General features: G+C 40.0%; 1 protein-coding gene across 10 annotated transcripts in view; it reads left to right on the top strand.

Annotated features, from left to right (window-relative positions):
• The window catches only part of PTPN5 (protein tyrosine phosphatase non-receptor type 5), a 159924-nt gene that overhangs the window by 87136 nt on the left and 48957 nt on the right, over nt 1-23831 (top strand). For 4 of the 10 annotated variants that reach the window (XR_006168103.1, XR_006168101.1, XR_006168099.1 and 1 more), the window contains exons 15-23: nt 198-1221; nt 1874-2010; nt 2333-3189; nt 4896-5164; nt 5379-5655; nt 10926-11057; nt 12204-12411; nt 14140-14502; nt 15819-16534. The gene's annotated coding sequence lies outside the window, so the exon portion shown is untranslated. Of the gene's footprint in view, nt 1-197; nt 1222-1873; nt 2011-2332; nt 3190-4895; nt 5175-5378; nt 5656-10925; nt 11058-12203; nt 12412-14139; nt 14503-15818; nt 16535-19837; nt 20654-23831 lie in introns of those variants that run through there. The other 6 variants (XR_006168106.1, XR_006168109.1, XR_006168107.1 and 3 more) reach the window with 6 other exon arrangements.

Below are 23831 nucleotides of genomic sequence, written 5' to 3'. Positions count from 1 at the left end.
TCTTACGCAGGCCAACAGACAAAGGCCAGCTCCACGAGAATACCAAAGTGTATGTATTATGACAAGGAATAGGATCTCCGTGGGTAAATGCCAAAAGAGAGCGCTCTTGCTAAAGCTGTGATTTCTCCTGGCAACAAAGCAAAGTCTGGTGGTCACACGGTCTTAACATTGTCCTCTTTGTTGATTGTGTCTTCTAGATTGCAGCTTGTAACTACAAACTTTATCAGGGTTGAAGCCTGTGCCCCTAGCTTTGGGGAAGGTTGCGTTTTGGGTTGCCTTCCTTCTGCCTCAAGAGCCTTCAGTGAGAACACAACTGTGTCAAAGTTTCATTTTATCTGCCTTGTCAAGAAACACTTTCTAAAACTAGGGATACTCTATTTCTAGATGACTAGCACCTACAACTCAAAGACTAGAATTGAGTAGTTTCTCTACTCCAACTCTTTACTCCAACTCTCTACTAGTCTTGGCACAGCAGTAGGTAGCAGACACCCTCCTGGAAATGGGTCATATGCTTCCAGAAATTTCTCCAGTTAGCATAGATGCATAATCTTTTCAAGTGATGCATACCAAGCTAGTTGTTGTCTTTAGGTGTAAAATGTGTACTGAATGGTTTGGGAGTTGAGAATTGGTCTAAATGAAGGGCAAAGGAGGGCTTAGTAAAATTTAGAAGGGTAGACTAGTATGTCCTAATATGTCTTTTGATGCATCTAGTTTTGACACCTTTCTTGAACGTTTAACATCAGAGCATCAAAGCATCTTGTAGCACCACTATGCAAGCAAGGTAGCCCAGTTTTTCCATTATGCAGATGACACAGCTGGGACACAGGGAGAGCAAATTACTGGCCCAAAGCCTCACAGAAAGACTGGAAAAAAATAAGGAATTGATCAGCACTCCCTGTGGAAAGTCAGCACAGTACTTGCTGCAAAATCCTTTATGTGTAGGGGTTTTAACTGACCAGGCAATTGCTTATTTATCTGTTGTGTTCCAGGGCTTCTTGTTGTATCCTTACTTTCCTGTTTCTGGTAAATAAATTTTTCAAACAACATCTCTCTGTTCAACTTGATTAACACATTTGTTCCCAACCAAAGAGGTTGTTTTTAGGAGGTCTGTGCTATATAGGAGCATTTTAGCATGGTGACATGCTCCTTTGTGATGCTTGTTTGCTGGAGAAAATATTTTTAAATTTGTGGAAAAGCCTTGTCCACTGACAACACTCAAGGGTGAGTAACAATTATTTCTCTACCTAGTATGACAATAGCTGACTGCATTTTCAGGTGCTCCTAGATACGTTCACCCACTATGTGCAAGTAAACATGGTTCATCATGTTTTACACATGGAGGAAGTGGTTTGAAAAAAAAAAAAAAAAAAAGAGCAAACCCTATTACTCATCCTTACAGTTTCTAGAGATTTGGGCTGGACCAGTGGGAAAGGTACAGTTCATTTTATCAGCTGGAAAGCAGTCTTTACTGATTCAAAGTCAGGAGATCCTGTTTAAGCAAAAGTCGTGAACAGATAATGTGGGGCTGAAAGACTGTGACCTGAAAAGACTAAGTAAATAAGCTCCCATTATGTTCATATATGACGGATCCATAACTATATGATGTAACAGAAAGATTATATTAGCCTTGATTATGAATCACAAAAAAAAATTACAAATAATTCCTGTCAGTCTGCAGAGTACTTCTAAAGAACAAATTTAATTCCCAGAGTAATGTTTGTGATGTATGTGAAGCTGTATTAGGTACAGTAAGTAAAGCAAGGTTAACCTAATCTCCATGAAACAAACATTAAAAATAAGCCCAGAGTAACAGGTCCTTTTTCCACTTCACTTATTCATTAATCAGTTCCAATATTTCTTCCTGAATTTTCAGGGGCATTCAGAGCTGAAATGATTAGTAAACCAAATCCTAACGTAACATGGAAAGGAGAGGGAGACTTTCCTAAGGAACATGGAAAGTACCAGTAGAGGGACCAAGAGTGTTGTTCACAATATCACTAAGGAATATTGGTAACACTTTTTGCTTTATTTATTTATTTCCACAATAAAACTTTAAATAAGAAAAAATTAATCACTATAATATTTATCAGTAGCTAAGAAAATGTCCCTGGTTGCAGTAGTCCTACTGCAGCACTGCTACTTGCCAATACTGTTGAATGTTTGTAGGGCATTGTTTCCAATCAGCAGCAAACAACACTAGAGCAAGAACTGCTATTTTTGTTACTTGGTTATGCATTTATTGTAGTGGGGCACTAATGCCCCTTGTGTGCCTTTCAGGCAAAAATAAAAAAATAAACAGTGCTAAACCTCAATAATTTGTAATATTATTCAGGACTTTCTAATGTGACTCTGGAGGCTTGCCAGTGTGATTCCCATCTACAAGAAGAGTCTAAGGAAGATCTGGGAAACTACAGACCCATCAGCCTGACATCAATGCCAGGAAAGGCTATGGAACAGATCATCTTGAGTGAGATCACTGGTATTTGCTGGACGATGGGGAATCAGGCCCAGCTAGCATGGGTTCATGAAAGGAAGAACCTGCTTGACCCGCCTGATCTCCTTTTATGTATTGTAAGCACTTTGGCAAACTCCCAGCAGATGGGCTGGCAGACAAGGTGTTGGGAAGGATTTCTGTAATCTGTTTTCACAGCAATGACCATCTGATGGGGGAGCATTGAGATCTCTATCTATGTTCTCTGATGCTATGAAAACTTGTTTGGAACTGCATGAATCCCTCTTCCAAGAGAGGTCTAGATATCTTGAATGTTGTAACATGACAGTTGCTTATTTACTTGGAAAAGAAGCATGAATTTTTTGTGAAGTGCTATGTGCAGGGGACCTCCAGCTCTGAGGAAGAACGTAAAGAAGTTGGTGGTTGAGGAGAACGAAACATTGGAGATCATCCCTAAGAATCTGGAGAATTTAGAGAAGGCCAGTGTGAACTTCTCTCATTTCTCAGGAAATTAAAAGAGGTGAAAGAAGAAGTGGAGGTTGAAGTTAGTGTCATAGTACCTCAAGACCCTTGACAGAGTCCAAAAAAAAAAAAAAAAAAGTGCATGCATCCAAAAAGACAATTGTGATGGAAGACAGTTACACATCCCAGATGGAATAAGTATCTACATTTTTTTGCAGCTGGACAAAACTGGATATTCAAAGAAATGTGAAGAAATTGTGTCAAATCCTGACAAGGTAAAAAATGTTTTCAGAACCTCTCTTCAGTTAATGTCTCTAGGAAGATCTCTCACTGGAGATGAAATCCATATCAGATCAGATTTATGGTGTTAATGTAGCATCCTAATAGACTACCTAAGGTCTGCAATCCAGTATTCCTTAGGATAAGGCATACTGGATGCCTTGGACAAACAGTGTTGGACTAGTCCCTGCCCAGGAATTCTACAGTCCAAATGAGGTGTATAAAGGACATAGTGATGCTTCTATTCTGCCAAGGAACAGTTGGTAGAAAAATCCAGAAAATTATCCCAGATTCCATGGCTGTGCCAGATAGTGGACCAAATCTCTGAAGTCCCTAATGTAATTCTTCAGTTACTTAACAGCAGAATTTCTGAAATATCTGGAAAGCAGGTAAAATGTTTGCTTTTGAATACCAAAGATGGCAAGGAAGCTGAATATAGGAAATGTAAAAAAAATAAAAAATAAATTAAAAAAATTGTAATCATAGAATAGTTTGGGTTGGAAGGGACCTTAGAGATCTTCTAGTTCCAACCCCAGTGCTGTAGGCAGTGTTGCTACCCTCTGAAAGAGGCTGCCCAGGGCCCCATCCAATCTGTCCTTGAAGCAGATGGGTAAGAAATATAGACTGTGCATCACCAACATTTAAAAAAAAAAAAAAAATAGAAAAAGAGCTGGGTGCCTACAGAATTTTTGTGAGAGTCATGATGCTGGTGATGTTGGTTACAGAATTACGGAGGTTTTGTGTATGAAAACAATATCTGAAGAGAAAATAAAGAGGGTCAAAACTATGATTTTGTAGTTTTGTAGATTTTTGTATCAAAAAGTAGGCCAAAGTATGATCTGCTTTCTTATTTTTCTAAATGTCTTTGTAACATTCATGTTACTGATGTTTTAGGCTCAAACAGAAATCTAACATTCAAGTCATAGACCAACCCACAATTACTAGAGCACTTGTGTGAAAACACCTTTTATGAGATAGCACATCTCAGCTTGAAGCCTGCTTATTACACATAATAAGCTAGGCTGACGTCAGTGTGGCAGGAATGTGAGTCACTACTGAACTTGGACCAGTTTTAGAGGAAAAATGGGAATGATAAGCTGTACCTCATCACTTGATAAAAATGATGCTGCCCACCTGCCTTACCTTCTATTGCAATAAGGCCATCCCTTAAAAACAAGCTTTGCCAGAAGTACCATTCTTTAAGTGCACTACTTATACGTGCTAGAACTACTAAAAAATATATTATTTGGTAGAATAGCATTACTTAAGCCAAATAGCAATCCTTGCCAGGCACAGCAGCACTCTTAGCAGATAACACAGAAAGATATCAGTCTTCTTTCTGCTTCCCAATCAGTTCCAGAATATGCCAAATAGTTCCAGGTATCTCATCAGCAGCTGCCTGATATCATGTCCTTTACAATGACATAGAGTCAGGAGAGGGGAAAAAACAAAACTAAGGCAGAAGAACTGAACAGAAAGCAGCGTGTCGTTAGGTGGTTGGTATGGTAAGATTGCAACTTCTACTGATTATTTCAAACTAGTTAACTTAATTTCTGCTGAAGTTGAAGGAATTAACTGATCTTTCTGCCATCATTCAAGAAACAAATCAAAAAGACTTCATTGTAGTCTCGTTATGTAGTGTAGGAAATCAGAGATTGGAAACTAAGCAAAACAAAAAATTGTCTTTTCGGTATTTTAACAGGTTAACCTGTAACCTGATAGAAACAAAACCACTGAAAAGGACCAAAAAACATTGCTAGCTGCGATGTTTGAAATGGGCCTGCTAAGGAAAATGCCAAACTTCATGTGGAAGTTCAATGGGCAAGTGTGGAAGCAGGACAATAAGTATGAGGTCATTGCATCTGATGATTGTATTGGCCCACACTTAAGATATCCTGTCCTGTGGACTTCAGAACTCAGTGCTGAAACTGGAGATACAGAGCGGAAAGCTCCATTCTTCATTGATCACAGGTAAATCAATGTAAGCTTCTTCAGGTGGTAAGTAAATCAAATGTGTTACAGCAGTATTTGAGCTACGAAATTCGTAGAGCTAAAGTGCAAATCCCCTAAGCCTTGAGCCCACGTTGTACCCTGAAAAAGCAAAACTGCCTTGTTTGATTTGTAAAGTGCTTGCTGATTTGTGCCTTTTTTTTTTTTTTTTTGCTGCTCCTTTCCCCTTTCTTAGAGATTCCAGTTCAATTCATCAGCAAACCTGAGAATACCCGAAGGAAGAATGGAAAATCTTGTCTGGAGTATGTGCTGATTTTGGAAGATGTCACTCTGAAAGAGATGAGGAATCGATGGGTGATTGAAAGATTTCAAGTACACTAGGAATCACGAAGGGAAGAGAGCAGAGCTTATCATAATGTTGATGAGCCAGTGACTCAGGAACTTGTATAGGCATTGCTGTGTGAGACAGTGAACCTAACGACTGCTACAGCAGCTCCATTGTAACTGGGAAGGTATGTATGATTGGTCCAAGGAAGGAAAAGAAATGTTAGCAGCCTTTGTACTGTTCTTCATTGTAGAGCAGTAGTGTTGCTTTGTTGTAACAGCCACAAAACTGATTTGAGATAATGCTGATCTGAAGTCTATTTATCGTTTAATATGGAATAAGCCATTAGTCTGTGCTTTGTTTTGGTATTATGAAGATAATAATTAAGGACGTCTCTTTGCTGTAGAGTTAGAAGCATAAAGCAGTAAATCTTCCATCTAAGTCCTTGTTCGTACCACCTAAAGCAGCCTAGTAAAGTATAGTGGTTTTTATTTTAACCAGGATTGTCATAATGAATTCTTGTTCTTCAAGGTGACCCATGGGATGTTTGAATGCTAAGGACCAGGGGCACATGAGACTCTTAGTGTAGTAAATATTCAATATCGTGTTTATATTTTTAATTAATTTTGCAGTAGCATTATTGATACTATAACCTTGTACCTAAGATCTATATAGAAAGACACAAGGCTGCTAGGAGGTGAATGTTGGCAAAAATCTTTGTGCTCTCATCATGGGCTGGAGAAGAATTTCAAAGTTCTTCCTCACAGAGTGGATTTGAGTAGCTTTTAGTATCTGTGATAACTTCTGTTTATTGTGGACAAGCTTTGAGAATGCCCAGATGCCTTCTATGAAAAGCATATCATTTAAGACCATTTTAAAACAAAGTAATTGGAAAGAGTAAACAATCATATTAGCATATCCTTTGCATGTGCAAGAACAACAGAATGTTTAGTTGGTAAGATGGTATGAAGGAAACCCCAAGGACCAAGAGGAGTTCAGCTGTGAGGTCAGGCAGATTTTAGGCAGTTTGCTGCCCACCCTGACATCTGTTTCTGAGTCTGGTTTGTCTCTAATAGCTTTGCATTTTCTGCATGAGATGATATCCCACAAACCCTGGTTTGACTTGATGCACAGACTTGGGTGGAAGTCACCCTATTAGTAGCATTTTGTCCCAAAACAGGACAGATGAAAGGAGCAGTTTCCCAATGGCAGCCCTTTGCTTTCCAGGCATGCAGCCTTATGAGGAGTCCATGGCCAAGGTTGAGATTGGCTGGCAGTGAGCATGGAAACCCCAACTTTCGGAGGATAATTACCAGTCCTAGAATGTAAATATGGCAGTGTAGGGACTGTGTGGGGTGGGAGGATTCTCTGACCTTTCCTCCAGTGAAGAAACCATTTACATGTTATAGGTAACCTGGAAAGCCACGGATGAGCTGCCTCTCCCATGCAGAGGTTCAAAAGGCTCCTACCAGATCCTACACACAATGGAATTGCAGTCTGGTATCTTTTTTATAGACTCATATTTCCTTATGCAGAGTTCAGGTTCAGATAGAAATGTTAGAAATGTTGCAGAAATGTTTATCTGGTTTGAAAGTTCTTTTGGACCAGCTGCAGATCTAGAATAGTGCAAGAGGCTTCTTTTCTGCTTCAGCTTTTGGGTTCCTTGAGCTGCTTTCCCTCTAGTGGAAATACACCCATGAAGACAGATAAAAGCTATATAAGAACAGGCTCTCTTTAGCCCCATTTCTTTCCCTGATGTGCAGTTTACCATGCAGAGATAATAGCTTTCATCCTAAGGGTTTTTGACTAAGGAGAAACAGGCGGACAGATCAGATAAGGACTGATCTAATCCTTCCCAGTCTTCCACAATCTCAATCCTACTAAGTCTCAACTTTCATTCTTCACTTTTTCAAATTTTTCCTTCCTGGTCTCCTGTGAAGGTGCTTATATGATTTCACATTTGTTAACATATTTTCTCACCCTGTAGACACACATTTATTCCCGAAAGGTTGGCTTCTCACCATCCTCTCTTCTCTCTCACTCAGTCTCAGATTTTCAGAGTAATTAGTGAATGTATCCTTTGCATGCTAATACATACCCTTCATTACATGCCATGCAGCTTTTCTAGGCAAATACATAGATCACTGCCCACGGAATTCATTCTGTCCATAAATCACAGAACACTGTGCCAGATAAGGTCTTGGAAATCCTGATTTCTTGGTCATCTTAGAGCAGGAAATTCTGAGGTTCAGGGACAGGGTCAGAGAAGGTGTTTGTTGCAATGGGTGTTATTTTATGCCTCAACCTTCTTGTCAGCTTATAGCCATGAAAGGAATCTGGGTACTGTAGTAGGAAGCAAACTCATCAACAGTTTAAAAGAGGAGCATGAAGAGAGGCATATGCTCAGCCAAGGGGACAGGGGACAAAGCAAGAGTTGACACTGCAGGTATCTAAGCCATCTCCTTACTATTGTTAACACTGACACTTGCAGAATCTGTGCTTCATCAGGTCCCTTCAGCTGGGGCTGTACAATTTTTAGGCTTATCTGTCTGCGTGAGCAAAACTTTTCTGCTCCATTGTCTCCATACCAAAGGGGAGAAAATTGAACAGTCATGCCAACTGATTTTAAGTGAAAAATACAGGTTTCCATGTTTATAAATCTGTGATGGAGAATTTTGGCCTTAACCTTTACTTGAAACGTTGTCACAAGCAACGAGAAAAACACCTTTTCTGAAATTATAACTAATGTAAATATGTGTATTACTCAGCTCTTGGCAGCCAGATGGCGCCAGATGGACTTTCAGAATCATCTGCAGCATGGAAAAGAGCCTCTCTCCAAATAAAGGCGAGATGGATGGATACCGCTGCCAAGACAGTGGGACAAACGGAGCAGTAAGGATGCTGTGGCTGCAGCATCAAATATAGATTTATAGAACCTGTGTGCAGTAAAAACACATCCACAGCAAAGCCTTGGTACAGGGAATGATTTTCCTGCTGTCAGAAATATTGACTGCATTTTTATGACTATTTCAGCAGGTTGTCCTTTGTAATCGTACACCTGACAAAAGGAAAAACACAAATATTTAGGAACTTGGTTATTTTTCTTTATTGCGCACAGGACATCCTTATCATTTTCCCATATAGCTCTAACAACTATGGAATGTTTTGTTTACAAGCAGTAAACTTTGATTCCATCATCTTTCTTGTGATTACGGCTTATCCAAATGTGGTCTTAGGAAAGAATAGCACAAAGGGTTTCCTCTTTTGCCCTCAAAACTTAAAAACTGCCTGGAAATAAATTTCAAGGACCTAGAGAACTGCGGAGCACTTGGCAATTGCTATTTCTTAGAACTCCCTCCTTTTCTGCTGAGCTGAACAACTGAAGGAAATCAGCCAGGTTTCTTGTTCAAGAAACAGAACTAAATTGCCTGAATCAAAACACACTGAAGATTTTTCATGTCCTTGAAAGTTTTCATGAAATGTGGGATTCTTATATTAAAAAAAAAAAAAAAAAAAAAAAAAAGCCATCAAGGAGTATTACAAGGGGCCCAACTTTGGGCTACCTTTGGGAACTAACAGACACAGGAAAAATGGTACGGTGTATTTGCAGCTGCAGCTTTCAATTGTTTTCTTTTCAGATTCTCCTGTTACTGAAGCTTTTAGCTGCACATAGTGTAACTATGAAGAATGAGCATACTGAAAGTGCCTTTAAAGGCATAGGCATTGTGTGAAGTCATGTTTCTGAGATGGTGTTAAATGGCAGAGAAAGAGGTGATGGAGAAAACCAGTGACTGTGTTACAAGCAAACGCTGTGCAAGAGAAGACAATGGAGCTGTTAATGCTGAATCTCAGAAAGTAACTGGCTCAGATTTTTACCTCAGCATTGTTGGTAGGGCCTCATATTAATCGTTTTATAGCAGGCATGTCACTAGTAGACATGTTGGGCTGCAAACACTCTCATTCAGAATTTGTCTTTAAAAAAAAAAAACAAAACAAAAACAAACAAACAAAGAAAAAACCCAAAAACCCTTGCAGTGGTTTCTTGAGTGATTCAAGTCCAATTTTGCTGTAATCAATAGAACTACCTTGATTTACACTGTGGAAGGATATGACCCTCTAAGTAAAGGCCCTCCATGTCATTCTAGTCAGCTGTTCACACTGCAAACAATCCAAAATCTCCACAGGGGAAAGCAGAGTTCCTGGAAAACACAGAGAATAGGCACTGTAATGAAATGGAAAGCACCCAAAGGTAATGGAGGAAAACTGGTAACTTGCTTCACGTCAAGAGGAGAATGGCTAGGGAAAATATCTTGGATCAAAGTAGGGGTGGTAGAAAGTAACTTTGGTGTGGAGAAGGTGGAAAAAAGAAAAGCATACCAATTCAACTCTGAGGGCTTCAGTATCCCCTGGAAACAGAAGAACAGAAATTATTGCCAGATGACCTATTGGGTAAGCATGTGAAGATCTTAGACCAGCTGTTTTTAATGTAGTTTCAATGTCCTGCTTCCCATCGTTTTTGTCCTCTTCCTTCTTGCCAGTTCCCAAAGGAACACTGTCCTCATGCTTCAGGGACAAATGAGAAGGACAGGAGCTTAGAAACTGTTTTGTGCTTGGACTAAAACCAGGACCAAACAAATAGCAATCCTTTCACTACCAGTGCTTGCAGACTCATAAACCCCTCAACTGGCCATGAAAGAGGACTGACTAACACTCTCTTCTAGTGTCAGTTACATAAGCTTAGTAGAATATGGCAGAAATGAATTGTCTTTGTCTGGAAAATATTGTGGAGGAGGAGAGAAGATAATTTAAAAGGGAATGCTTAAAAACATTTTGTTTTGCAGCCAAGAAAGAAAATATATCAGCCAAAACCTTAGTTAGTTAGTTAGAAAACTCTACTGAACTATGTTCTGGGACTTACAGTTTGGGTACCTCCTGTGCTTGTTTTCCATTGTATACTGGGATCCCTAGAGAAGCTGTGCGTCCATTTGTAGCTCTCTTTTTCCCAGGATCAAAGTGTATCACAGAAAACAGTGTAGACAGTGGGTCTGCCCTGTTGAAGCATGTCAGAAGTAAAATTTCCAAACTGAAGTAATATATGTCAGTTCTCACCTAAAGTGTTGCAATTTTCCATTTTTATCCAAACTTCTTATGGATTAAGGAAAGTGTTTCTGTGCAGCTCTGTAGCATACTGCATAAAGAGCTCATTTTTGGAATAAATGCAAGCATTTAAATGTTTCAACCTTTGAAGTGATAAAGGGAAGTAGCTGGCAAAGTAAGAAGCTGTAAAAAAGAAAAAAAACAACAACACACTGGAGCATGAATCAAGTAAACATGCAAGTTATCCTTGACTTCTTGCTGTAGGTATATGTGTACGTATGCACACATACGTGCACACAATTGGAAATCCATGAATTCTGTTTGTACTGTGCTAAACTGATTTTTTTTCTCTGTGTGGAGTCTCTTGAACAGGTGTCTCAGCCTTAAGGACTGAATGTCAGGAAAGAAGCTGTCACCATCACCAGAAACTCCTCAGTCCGGATTGGAGGTTCCCCAGAGCTAGGCTATGTCACAGAAAGAAGGAAAAAGAAGGTAACAATCTTTGTGTCCTAGGCTACAAAGATCCCTTCCAAAGTCGGATCAGGATTATTTGTATGTTTTATACAGCCACATTAAAAGCAAAATAAGCTTTGAATAAAAAGCTGAATACTATTGATTGATCGAGGAAATGGCATCTAGCAAGATGTATATTTTGACGTGCTGTTCAAAGTGAGAACCGCTTTTCAACCCTCACAGACATCTGGACGCCCACATGCAACAGTAGCACAGCAGAACACCCAGCATGTCAGAAAGTCACCCATGGATTTGGTTGTCTAATTTCAAGCACTCGTGTTTTGTATTTCCCCCTACTTAATTTGACTGCCTTTTCCTGACTTAGACCAGAAATGAATTAAGCAAGTGACTGATTGTATTGTATCCATCAGATAGCAACCATATGATCAATGCTTAGTACAGCTTGCATAACACATGGGAATGTTCCTGTCAGCAGCAGCATTTGACTAACAAGACTTTTGCTTTTCCTTTTCTGCTAATATTTTAGCTCTTGGATTCTTTCCTCTGTCTCAGTCAACATGTTGCATTTCCATGCTAATTAAGTTACAATCCATCACACTATCCAAAAATATCCCCTTTGAAATACCAACATTACTCGTGGTATGTGATGGAAGCAGTTTTTACAGAAAATTATTCAGTTCCCTGAAACTTTTGCTTTTTTAAATGGAACAGAGGTTTAACCTTGCTCGAAGGCTGGACTGTGAGAGGATTGGCCACTCTGCTGAATTTCTTACTTAAATGGGAAGTCCTGCTAAAGTCAGTGGGGGCAAAATAATGGATAGTTTTCCCCAGAATGTAGATTACACCAAGATATAGTTCATAATTTAGTGATAAGCATTGTAGTGGCAAATTATGCCTCTTCTTCATATTACATTCAAAGGAATTCTGCTTCCTTCTTCTGGACCTTAGTGAAAGATGTGAAAGTGGACTACTGGAAATGTGAAATCTAGATTTAATTAAGGGGCTCACTTAACCCCTAAGTTTATGCTGTTCTCCACAGGTGTCTGTGAGCTGACAATACCTCTTGGTTCATGTCAGTCCAAAAGCAATTTAGAAAACTAGTAGCCAGGTAGATTCACTATTGGGGTAATTAGAGTTGTGTAATTACAACATTTGTCTTTCCAGGTACCTGAAGCAAATGATACAATGCATGTTCAGCCATGCAGAGCCTGGATTTCCCAGCACACCTTTAATCACTTGTTGCAAAGTATCCCATCAGTGTCTATCTTCAACTATTTAACGACCAGTTTTCCTGAACATGTGTGCTATGACAAGATCTATGCGTTTATGACCGAATTCTGAAGCAGTGTGGCAAACTTCATCCTGACTCAGTGTAAGAATTGCATTGTGTTTGCAGTTTAATTAATGAAGGCCTTAATACTACTCTCTGTAAGTGTAATTACAAGTGCTTGAAAGTGTGATTCACTTAAAATGTGTAACTATTAAGATAAGAATATAAGAAGGAATTCTCACCAGGAGCAGCTGTGTGTATGCAAAAATCAAACAGATCAACATGATAGAGATGCTCTAAGGTGGAGATAATTTTAACACTTGATGTTTATGTACAGTTTGCCTAATATACGACAAAGAAAATATTTTTTGGTGATATTTCTAACATCACTATGATGCTTTCATCAGTTGCCCATCACCTTTTTTAAAAGTTGTGGGATTTGTTCTTTTTCTCCCTTAAGACTGGATTTGTAGTAGAAAAAGTTTGTGCCTAATTTTGGACTGATTGAAATCACAAACTCTAAAGAACTGTGGTGCTTCACAGATGCTGAACTGGGCAAATTTAACTTTGTTATGTAGAATTCTTACTTTATTTGACTGTGTAACTAAAGCACTTGAAAAACAGAAGTTTGTCAGAGGCCACCAATAAATGGCTTTAACTATCACTAGTTAAACTATCAGTATGAGAGTGGTCCTCTATTGGTGCACATAATTTAGGGGGGAAAATAAACAACTCCTGAAATGTAAAAGCTAATATAACAACAGCAACAAAAGAAAAAAAAAAAAGGAAAGAAAGAAAAAAGAAAGAGAATTCTATGCTCAAAGAGCCTTGAGGTTAAATAGTTACTCAAAAGGAAAAGCGTTCTGGTTCCTTTACATCAGAAGACAACACAAAAACAGTTTAAAGCCTGAAGCCATGATTCTTCTCCTATTTGACTACTCGCATTATTCTGCATTAAGCCTAGGAGAATATGTTCTACCCAAATGCACCATATTCCTTATGACCCTTTATGCTCATAAGAGTATTCTGTAAAAGCCATTAGCATGAAGGTTGGCACAGCATGCTGCACTTGGACTGCACTTGGGCTGCAAATTGACTTGGGCTAGGAGGATGGTCTTAGTTATTTTTGCTTATTTTTTAATGCATTTTGTCTGAGATTGTCAAAGGAGAACAGGAATTTGGACTATTCATTTGACTCAAAACATGCAGATAATTTTTAATATCACATCCTTCACTCTTTTTATTTAGTATGGCAATCTAACTCGACAGCTACGAGGTAAATGAGCTACAAGGTAGACTAATGAGCAAAAAGCACGATCTGCATTTTCAAAAGTGACTGTTAATTTGAGTACTATAATCTTTGGCACATAAATTTGAAGAACATGAACAGAATTTTGAAAGCCAGTCAATGAATTCATTTGTCCAAGCAGTCCAGATAGTGCCAAACCATTTGACTCAAAACTGTAAGAGGGATTTTTAATAAAAGAATAGACATACAGTTCTCAAAACCATACAGGACCTTACAGGAAATGTGTTTACACACACCCATCTGTCAGTTAGGAAGAGACAGAAGTGATGCATAGAATTTTAATGCATAGATACCTCTCCCAAGCACTCATGGAAATGAGTGGTGGTCAGTGCTCACAGAAGATGCCCTTTCCACAGTGATTTCAGTTGGGCCCTTTGCAAACATTGTGAGGACTTTACACTTAAATGGCCTGCCTCAGGACAGGGTTTATATGTGTTTATGTTTATTTTAGAAACTGCATTGTCTCAGTGGACAGAATTTGCTGTGTTTATCAAGGTTCCTTTTTTTCTAAAACCTTGCAGATTTGACATCTTGAAAAAAGAACAGTTCTATCTTCACATATGCAAACATAGACCTGCCAGTAAAGTAGTATGTCACAGTTCTCCTTCTGTCACAGAGCCTGCAGAAGTCCTGACAGTCCTCCACCTGGTGGACTTTTCCAGCTCCAGCATTTTCTCAGCCTGGCAGGAACCAAACAAGGAAGCTGTGCCATCAGGATACATACTAGAGGATATAAGCAGAGAACACCAAGGATGGACCCTTGACAGAAAGACAATACTGATCCCTGTCTTTAGTACCACTTAACACTGCAGGAGGTTTGCAGGACAGACGTATCCTTCCAAGCTGCGAGTGAAGCCGGTGTGGGAAAAGCAATGGAGTTACAGGTAAGACTTGCAATATCCATCTAGCTGGAATTCCCATCTCTTACTGATCCTTTCTTCTTAAATATACATAATTTTTTTAAAGGGTGATCAAATTCATGTTTGTTCACAAAGGAATGTTTAGTATCAGAGCTCTACTTCTTCTTGCTGTGTTTTCAGAGGTGCTGGGAGAAGATAGAGGCCAGCACAAGCTGTGCAGTTCTTTAGTCAAATTAAAGGATTCTGCCATCCTTTTGGCTAGTCCTGAGTTGTTCCCTGAACAGGTACCTTAGGTGCAATCATAGCTGTTACTTCCACCACTGATGTTTCTCAGGTATTTCGTTACACAAGTCTAGGTTGGAATATTTTCTGATTTCCATCAAGGATGCTGTAGTCTGAGTATGGATGAGGTGGGTAAGTATTATAGCGAATAAACTGTCATAATTATGAAATGCTTGTTTCAAATACAGTGGTACTGAGACAGAATTACAGTTCTTTCAGGTGGCTGGTTTGAATGAAATGAGCAATCAGGTGACAGCAAACCAAAGTTTAAATAATATTGATGAATTGTGAAATTAGACTTTTTATTCTTAAGATACTCTCAGGTGACAAAGCGTGATGCTGACTGCCCTAAGCAGCAGTAAGTCATGTTATGTAGCACTGATTTCTGCAGAGTAGACGGATGTTCAGGCTTGACTGAGGGAAATCTCAGAAGATGACACAGTGACCAATAATAAACATCATTGTTTCTACTCTCAGTCTTCACTTTGGAACTACATAACCAATCTGTGCTTTGATACCATATTTCCAAACACAGGAACACCAAAAAATCCCAGAGCCAATGCAGGCTCCAGATAAACTTCTCTGGTATAGAATGGCAATATGCAGCACTGCAATGAAAAGTAGAAGTCGTACTAGAAACAGACATAGAAAATTGTTTGTGGCAAAGAGGATGGGCATCATCTAATAAGGCATTAGATCTGCCTCTTCTTTTTCTTTGCTCTTATTCACTTTTTACATGAACTATTATTAAATGTTCCCATGTTTGCCCTTTCTCACCTGAAGTTGGTGAACAGGTGCTCGTCACTAAGCTGTTGATTGCTGAGGTATTATTGCTTTTTTTCATGTGGCATGGGTATTAGGAAAATAGCTGGCATTGCTCCTCTTAACCAACTTCAACACTAGTTGTAGAAAGTTTCTTCCTTCAGTCTCCATTGTTCACTTCTTCACGCTTGACTCAGCAGACTGAAGAATGACTTCTTTTTCCGATGCAGTCTCTCATTATTTTAATTTTTAAATTTTTTTCTCTTTCTGTCTTGTTTTTCTTCTATCCTTCATAGGTTTGACCTGACTGTGAGGCTGAAGAGCCACATGGTGGTTTGTACTGGAACAGCACAGTGCATTCATACATCTTTGTCCATACAAACTAGCTTGCTCCTTAGAGAAATTTTCATTACTGTAATGATCTGCTGGGGGTGAGAAGTTTAGAGATCTTTGCATTGTATTTTATACATTGCCTCTTCAGAGTGCTTTTTAAAACTAGCAACCATATTTTTTTTCATCAGGAAGGAATTATATACGGCAAGCTATCAGGTTCCTCAAGCCAGAAGAAATCAAGGAGAAAGTGCTTTAATTAAACACACAAAGACTCTGGAAGGGAGGAGCTGAAGTGAAATAATTTTGCCCCAGAAAAGAACACAGGGATGGTTCCAAACAGGAGAAATCAATACTTAAATCTGCAAAATAATTCTTAAATTTCCTCTGATCAATCACTAATCTCAGCTGGCTTGAGAAAGTCCCAAGAAACTGTGATACTAAAATAGAATTACAGCCAGGATAAAGAAGAGAACTAGCAGACACATTATGATATCCTGAAAAATGATATCAGTACTGCCACACAGTTCACACAGCCACAGAAAAGTCTACAGCAATAAGTACATCATCACAGGCCTGCTCCCAGGAAGGAAATACTTTTTCTGAGTCATTGCCCACAATAACACTAGGGACATTGACCCTCTGGATTCAAAGAAGCTGTGGTACATCTCCAAAGACAAAGGTAAGCATAAAAATTCATGTTAGTGCTGAGGAAAAAGGGTGCTTTTGTACACTAGACTGCAGAGTAAGATCAGGCTTCCTCTTTGGCTTTGAGCATATCACTAACTTGTTCTCCACCTCACTCCCCACCTAGGCAGTGAGCACAGGAATTCCTTTTTTGCTGTTCCATCTATTTGATAGCAATTTTCTCAGCTCCAAGCTGCCTTCGACAATATGCACGTGTAGGACATTGTGTAGTAGGTTCTACAGATGTTGATTAAAATTTAAGATAGTAGAGCCTGTCCGAAGCTCATAGCTTATCATGTCTTGATGAAAGAGACTATTGGCTTTACAAATTATTGTCTGGTAGTGTATTTCCCATCCAACTGGGATTTGTTTCCTAAATGAGAAGGATTCATTCAGAAAAACCAATCTGTCATGTTTAGGAGATTGCATGACAGTCTTGTTGGGCAAGAAACAATAGAAGTCCCTGGAAGTACATGAGGTGTGCTTTTAGCACTCTCACGGGTACTGTGTCAGGTAAATGTGTTTTCCTTTGTTCAGTTGTTCTCTGCTCAGGCCTTATCAGTAATAAGGATATCTCATTAGCAGTAGTCCCATGCAAAACTGAACAGGCCCCAGTTCATGAAATCAAAACAATAAATGATCTTTCTGCCTGGGCTGGGGGAAAGCAGAATAGAGTTACTTGAATTTGTGAGATCCAAGCCCAATTTTTCAGTCTGGCTTATTAATGCATATATTTTGTTTATTATTAAAACAGAAATATAAAACAAGCAAACTATATATTAATATATATTACCAGGCTATGCATGTATTTCTTCAGAAGCTATCCACATGCTTCTACTGGTCTTCTAATTCCATCAAGAGCAGTGGGAATTACATTAAAGTAATAGAATAAGTAATACACTAAAATAAGTAATTGTGTATCAGAGTGCTTATTTTTATTTAATGATCAGGCTTTCTTGATCCATGTCACTAAACCATAGGTATGTTTCTTCTGTTACATGTGCTCCTGTGAAGCCATTTTGGTGGTTGTAGTCATTTTCTTGTGCAGAAGTGCTGTATGCCTGGGTCTTGTTCTAGGCCTGAACAACTTAGGAAACTTCTGCGTATGTAACCAAGCATAAAGGGTAGTGAATGGAGATTGTGTCTTAGGGTACATTCCTTTGGTAACAACCTGCTTGTCTTCAGGCATGACAGTAGGACACAAGCAGATGTGAACTGATCTCCTATTCTTCATTCTAAATGGCAAGCTGTTGATTTTATTTGCAGAAGCTTCAGACATGGTAGAAAAATCTCTGAGGAATAAGGAAGAAATAGAGTTGTTTCCCAAGAATGGGGTCTACTAGGAGAATTTTACCCTACGGTGCTATATTTAGGATGCAGTGAACTTACCTGATGGGGCCTCATTCTAATGCAAAAGAAGATAATAAAGACTTCAGAAAATGTATTTAGATACAGGCTGAAAATAGATGTACAATGGACAATGGAAATTAAATTGCATATGCAGATCCCCATGATTCCCCCTAGAGCATTCTGTTGACTATTAATGCCTCAGAGCAATATCCCTTCCTTTCCAAGATCACCTGGTTTGGTTTATAATTGGGTATAATTTAATTGTGCATTTCTAAAGCACTGTGGGAGCCAAATATCCCAAAGCACTTTACAACTTAATGGCATTAACAAGAGAAAGCATCAATATATCCCTATGGAGCAAAAACCTGATACCTTATTTACAGACCGAGAAGCACAAAAATTAATTGCTTGCCTACCATGGCGTATCAGCTTGATGGGAGACTGAGGTTTTTGAGTCTTCCTTCTCTTGTTTTTCATTTTGTATTTGTTTACAACGCTGAGGGTAATGTAGTGTATTGTTCATTCTTCCTCTCTGAGTGGGGAAAGAAGACGCAGGGCATGAACTGTCATATCCAAGCTCTTTGGATTTGCAATTACACAGGAGAAGACTCCCTGTCCTGACAGTGCTGGCTACATGTGTGTGTATGATTGCATATCTGTGTGCAACAGACAGTGTGGTATAAAGCGGTCCACAGCATCTCTATTTCCTTAGCATGGTGTTTTGATCTCAAGATGAAGGAGTGTCCCAGCAAGGACTAGCATTGTGCTCCTCACCAACAAACCATAGCATGCATCACAGCAACAACTGCATCGTGAACTGCGCTTCCGCTAACAACCCCCATGCAGGAGTTACCCCATACAAGGGCAATATTAGTATCACGTGCAAGTTCAAGCTGTGGTTTAGCTGTGGCAACAGGTGGCATCTGCCTGCTTACGATCCTAACAACCTACAGCTGTAAGATGACCATAAGTAAGTCAGATCCACAGCTGTGCTTCAGATTGTGTAACTAACAGTAGATTTTATGTATCTAAGTATAGTTTTGCTATTTTTCAAGGCAAATGTTCTAACTGTGACTGGCAGTGCACTTCTTTGGATCATTTTGGCTCTTTTGCCTGCACATAAAGTAAGCAATTGCCCAGTTCTGCAGATAAAGGTCCATGGACCACAGTGTTTCTAAGATCTTACCTTCATATCCAAAAAGCAGCCTGTCTCTGGCGTTGTCTTCCTCTGAAATCATTAAGATTTGCCTTCAGTTATTTGAAAACAGTATTAGATTCCTTAAAATGGCAGGTTTGGACTAGCAGTCTCATAAATACCCCCAGATGACTCAAAAGCAAATATGGCCTTTTCTCAGTCCCTAACCAGCCTTATCCTACACATTTCCAAGCAGTCCAAGCTCTAACAACAGCTTTCTGCTTTTTTCACAAATACTAAAGACTGCACTGATCTTCTCATCCTGTGAAATGCCAGCATTTTGCCAACATTTGCCAACATTTTTACCAGTAAAAATTTCCAAGGCAAAAAGTTAAAACAATAAATAAGTTAAAAAATCAGACACTGATATCCTCCCTTCGCTTCCCTGCTTTTCTTCATGCCAGAAATTCTCACCCAGTGAACTTTATGTCAGGTTGTAACACAGCAGTAGTGTTCCAGTTAGCTCAGACTGGTCACATGCAACTGAGCATTTACAGGTGCATGGGGTGATGTTTTACTAATAGTAATACACAAGCCACACAGTTTCCCTGTGTCATGATGCTCAAACTTGCAGCTTGCAGACTGTTCTTAGTACAGCCATGCCTGGAAACTACTGTATCCTCTGAGTTTCAGCAGCCCCTGTTATGCTCACCCAACTTATGATTAACCAGGGATCAAGGTTAAACACTGGAGAGCAAGAAATCTCCATCCTTTTGTCTGATGTAAAACTCTTTCTTCCATTTTCCTTTCTAGAGAAAAGGCCCTTGTGCCTCTGGACCTGTTGTTATTCTTTACAGGGAATAAGAGAGAGACACTGCCAGACACAGCTTGAAATGAAACTGATACAGCACCAATAATGACGAGCTATATTTGGAAAGATCTTTTAGGGTTATTTTTGTCTGTGATCACTGCTTCTGGACTGCCTGCTGGCAACTGCTGAGGCCCCTCTCTGGAGGGTTCCATCTCTCTGCCAGTGGGGAAGTAGCTCGGTGTGGGTCAGTGGAGGGAAAAAAGGATGTGTGCGTGCTGTGTTTCCTGCTCTGATTTTCAAGTACTCATTTGTCTGTTTGTGTAGGATATATATGACACTTTTCACTGAAGCCACTACGCACCTATAACACCAAAAGCAGTTCTTTGCTCTTTTTTAGGATGCTCCCATATTACTGGGTCTTATGCTTCCCAGGTTCACTGATGCACTCCTCCCTTAAGCCACAGCTTCAAGCCACATCCTACAGCTGGAGGGCAGTTTCCTAGTTCCCAAAAGCAGTGGAATCTCTCCCTGGCCTGGCATCACTATCAGCCAAGCTGATGCAAAGAGAACTTTGGCAGTGCTGTTCACTGGTGCTAAGGAAAGACAGGCAGATTTGAGGGGCAGAACAGCTTTCTATACCTTTAGAGATCTGATTGCTTGAAAGGACAAATCTGCCTCCCCACACAAACCTTGTTGTGGTAAAAAACTGTTACAATAGGAACACGCCTCTCCAAAGCTATGCAAAGCAACCTGTTTGTAAGCGGTAGCTGTGGAGCAAGGCTTGCAAAAGCACTGTGTGGGTGAGGTGCTAATTTATATTTGGATTTTTAAATGGCCCTTTGGGTGGGGGTGGGTGGTGGGGAAGCTGATATATCAGATGCTGTAATGTCTTATTTCCAGAACCTCCTGAGACTGCTCCTTGTCCTCCTTGACTTACCTGGGCAGACCCTTGGGAGAGTCTCTGACCTGCTAGGGGTTTGTGCAGCCGAGTGAGGTGGGAAGAGCAGATGTCAGAATAAGAAATAGTGGACTGAAAAGCTGTCTTCAGAAGAGGAGGATTTCACTTAAAATTTAACTTAATTGTAGGTTTATTTCAGAACAGCAGAACTCTATTCTTACTGATTTTCGTTCTGGAAGAGTGGTTCTTACTGCCTGCGGCTGGCTGCTCTCAGCTGGAGGACAGCATTACTTGCTGTGGGTACTTCAGCTGTGAAAGCACTGTGTTAGACTGGAAGCTCCTTCAGACCATGAGGGCATTTTTTAGGGGTTTCAGTAGTCTTTATGTAGAGACAGGTTGGCCCAAAACTGAAGGGAGTAAAGGAATGATCTAAGAGATGTGCAAATGGGTTCCAAACACCTCTGCTGGAATCTCTGCTGCTTTCTCTGCTGATTCCACAGGAGCTAAACCTCTGTTTGTCTCCTCTCTTCTGTAGACTTTTCCATCTCTTCTTTACAGAGCTTGCATTCTTCTCCTTAGTCATATTTTCAGTTTTAGCCTTTTTCACTGTATCTGCAAAAACAGTGCATTGCTTCACTTCTGTGGCACAGAGCAGCAGCATCTTACAGCTCTGAAGGGGTGAATCTCATTTTCTATGGTACAGTGCTAAGGTCACAATGTCTATTAGACAAAGTGACTTTCTCAGAACAGTGTTGAACTGAACAAAGGGAAGTGAGAATGAAAATGAGATTTTCCAGAACTCGAAGTATCACTTTCTATGAAAGTGGCAATCAGTTGTTTTTGAAAGTTGTTACCAGTTGTTTAGGAAAGCTTTTAAATAATTCTATGAAGCCACATTGCTAGTGCTTTGTGAGACTTCCACTCAAAATGTAGGGTTGGATGTGGTGATTGCAGCACTTCTCACTTTCTCTTTTCTTAAGAGAAATGTGATAAAACTCTCTTGGACACAGTGACAGAAAGTTTGCAGAAGTCTAAACCTGCTCTGCTTGGTCCAGCATGCAGAACACATTGCTGTGGCTGCATCCTTTGTTTTTGCTTGTGTGGCTCAAGATGCAGGTGTGCTTGGCTTCTCTAAAGGTCAGTTAAACTAAGTGGTAGAGAGTGGGGCTCCTGATCAGCAGGGCCAATTCTGATGCTTCCGTATTTCTTTCCTCTAAAGTGGTTTCAGACAAAACACGAAAGATGACATTTCTAATACATTTCTGCTAATGAATCTTAACAATAATAAACATAATAAAAGGTGCCAAATACTGCTGTTTTCCCTTCTACTTATCAGTCTGCTTCACTGGTCAATGAGAATTTTGCTTCTGAGTTCAGGAGGAGAGCTGGATTCTGTCTCCTTATTTGCCATGTCCCCAGATAGCTCAGCAGGACCTCTGTGATGATGAAAGCTTCATTATGTCAGGCTGTGTATAAACATACCATAACTCATAAATCTGAAGTACTTAAGACCTTAACATTCCAAAAAAGTAAATACAGTCTGCAGCTTTGCAAGTCAGCATGTGAAAGAGCTGGTTGCATAAAGCAAACCCGAGATCCAGAAAGGTCCAGTAACCTCTTTGCTGGTGGGTAGGACTAAAGAATTAGAACATGTCTGAACCACTGAAGGATTGACATAGTCAGATAAATTTATATATATATATATATATTAGTTGGTTCTTTTAGTTTATAGTGATTTTTTCCTGGAGCTTTTCAGGTATAAAAGCTTAATGTGACCAGCCACATTCACATGCTTAGTCCAAGAATACTTTGTCACCTTTGTTCCACCTGCAGCAAGGAAGAAAGTGTGTGGGTACAGAACGCTTCCCCCATGATGCTTCTAAGGTTTTGAAACGAATTGTAAGAGACAGAGAAGTAGGAAAGAAACACCTGATTTCCCTTGCTTCCCTTTGGGCTGCTTTGAAACTTGGTAGTGGTTCTGCCTAATATGATTCATTCTCACATCGGGAATCACTGCACTGAAAAGGGGACAGTGGAAGAATCTATGTTAAGCCTGCGAGCAGATCCATTTAATGGACTGGGGGCGCTTGCTCTGCATTTCTATGCTATAGATCCTTGAAACCTGTTCCACTGATGACAGATGGCCTGGTTCAGGATTAATGAAACCAAATATCTGTGCCGCTGCATCAAACACAGCTGAGGAAATGGGCAGATTGGCAGAATCTCAATCAGAGAAAGATGTCCATATTAACCTATTTTTCTCCCCTGGAAATTTCTACTTAGGAGAGGAGAAAAAAGAGAATTGTCCATTTCTGTGGGACTTCTGGATAACCTTGGTGAGCAAACTTCTCAGATAATCATTTGCAGCAAGCTGCCTTCTCCCTGGAAGTGTGGACAAATGACCATTGTAAGGGGGACTGGCTGTTGCAGCAAGGAGCCAGTGTCCTTTGGGGCTCTGCACCCCAGGACACTTGGGACGTGCTGTAACACCAGCCAGTTGCCATCAGCACAGTGGTGCCTCATTCATTTGTGCTGGATGTGCTCTATGGGGTGCCTGTAGATGTGTTTCAGGGTTTCTCCAGATGGGAATACTATATCTGGCTGCGACAGCGCCCTTCTGCTTCAGTGCAGCTCTGCGTAGCTTCAGGGCAGAGCCACGCCACCGAGGGACAGAAGTGGCACAGCACTGCCCGCTACAGAGCTTCAGTGGGCTGCTGTCACAGAAACAGAAAATGAGCAAAGAGCTGTTACATCTGGACAATAAATATACCCAGTAAATTAATATTTTTAATTGCTGTTACACACAGAAGAAATGAGAAAAAAAAAATACATTCCAAACAAAGAATCAAAACAGTAAAATCAGCATAAAAATATGTTAAGAAAAGATCCCAGATCAAGTAGCTGTACTGCTTGTGGTGACCTTTACAATCATGGTAAAGAAAGTAAGTGCTGGAGACTTTCACACATGGCAAAATGCTGACTCCTTGGGGAGAGCAGCTGCTTCGGTCACATCTTTCAGCACACTCTGTCTGGAACACAGGGAGAGGGGCCGGAGTAAGAGGCTTACATTGTACAAGACATGGACTTAGTATTCAGGA

This window comes from Centrocercus urophasianus, unplaced genomic scaffold (assembly GCF_019232065.1).
Source record: "Centrocercus urophasianus isolate 14NV4802_14NV808 unplaced genomic scaffold, USGS_Curo_1.0 seq_14, whole genome shotgun sequence".
NCBI classification, from domain to species: Eukaryota; Metazoa; Chordata; class Aves; order Galliformes; family Phasianidae; genus Centrocercus; species Centrocercus urophasianus.
The sequence above is the reverse complement of the archived record's forward strand: the minus strand, read 5'-3'. Positions and strand labels throughout refer to the sequence as shown.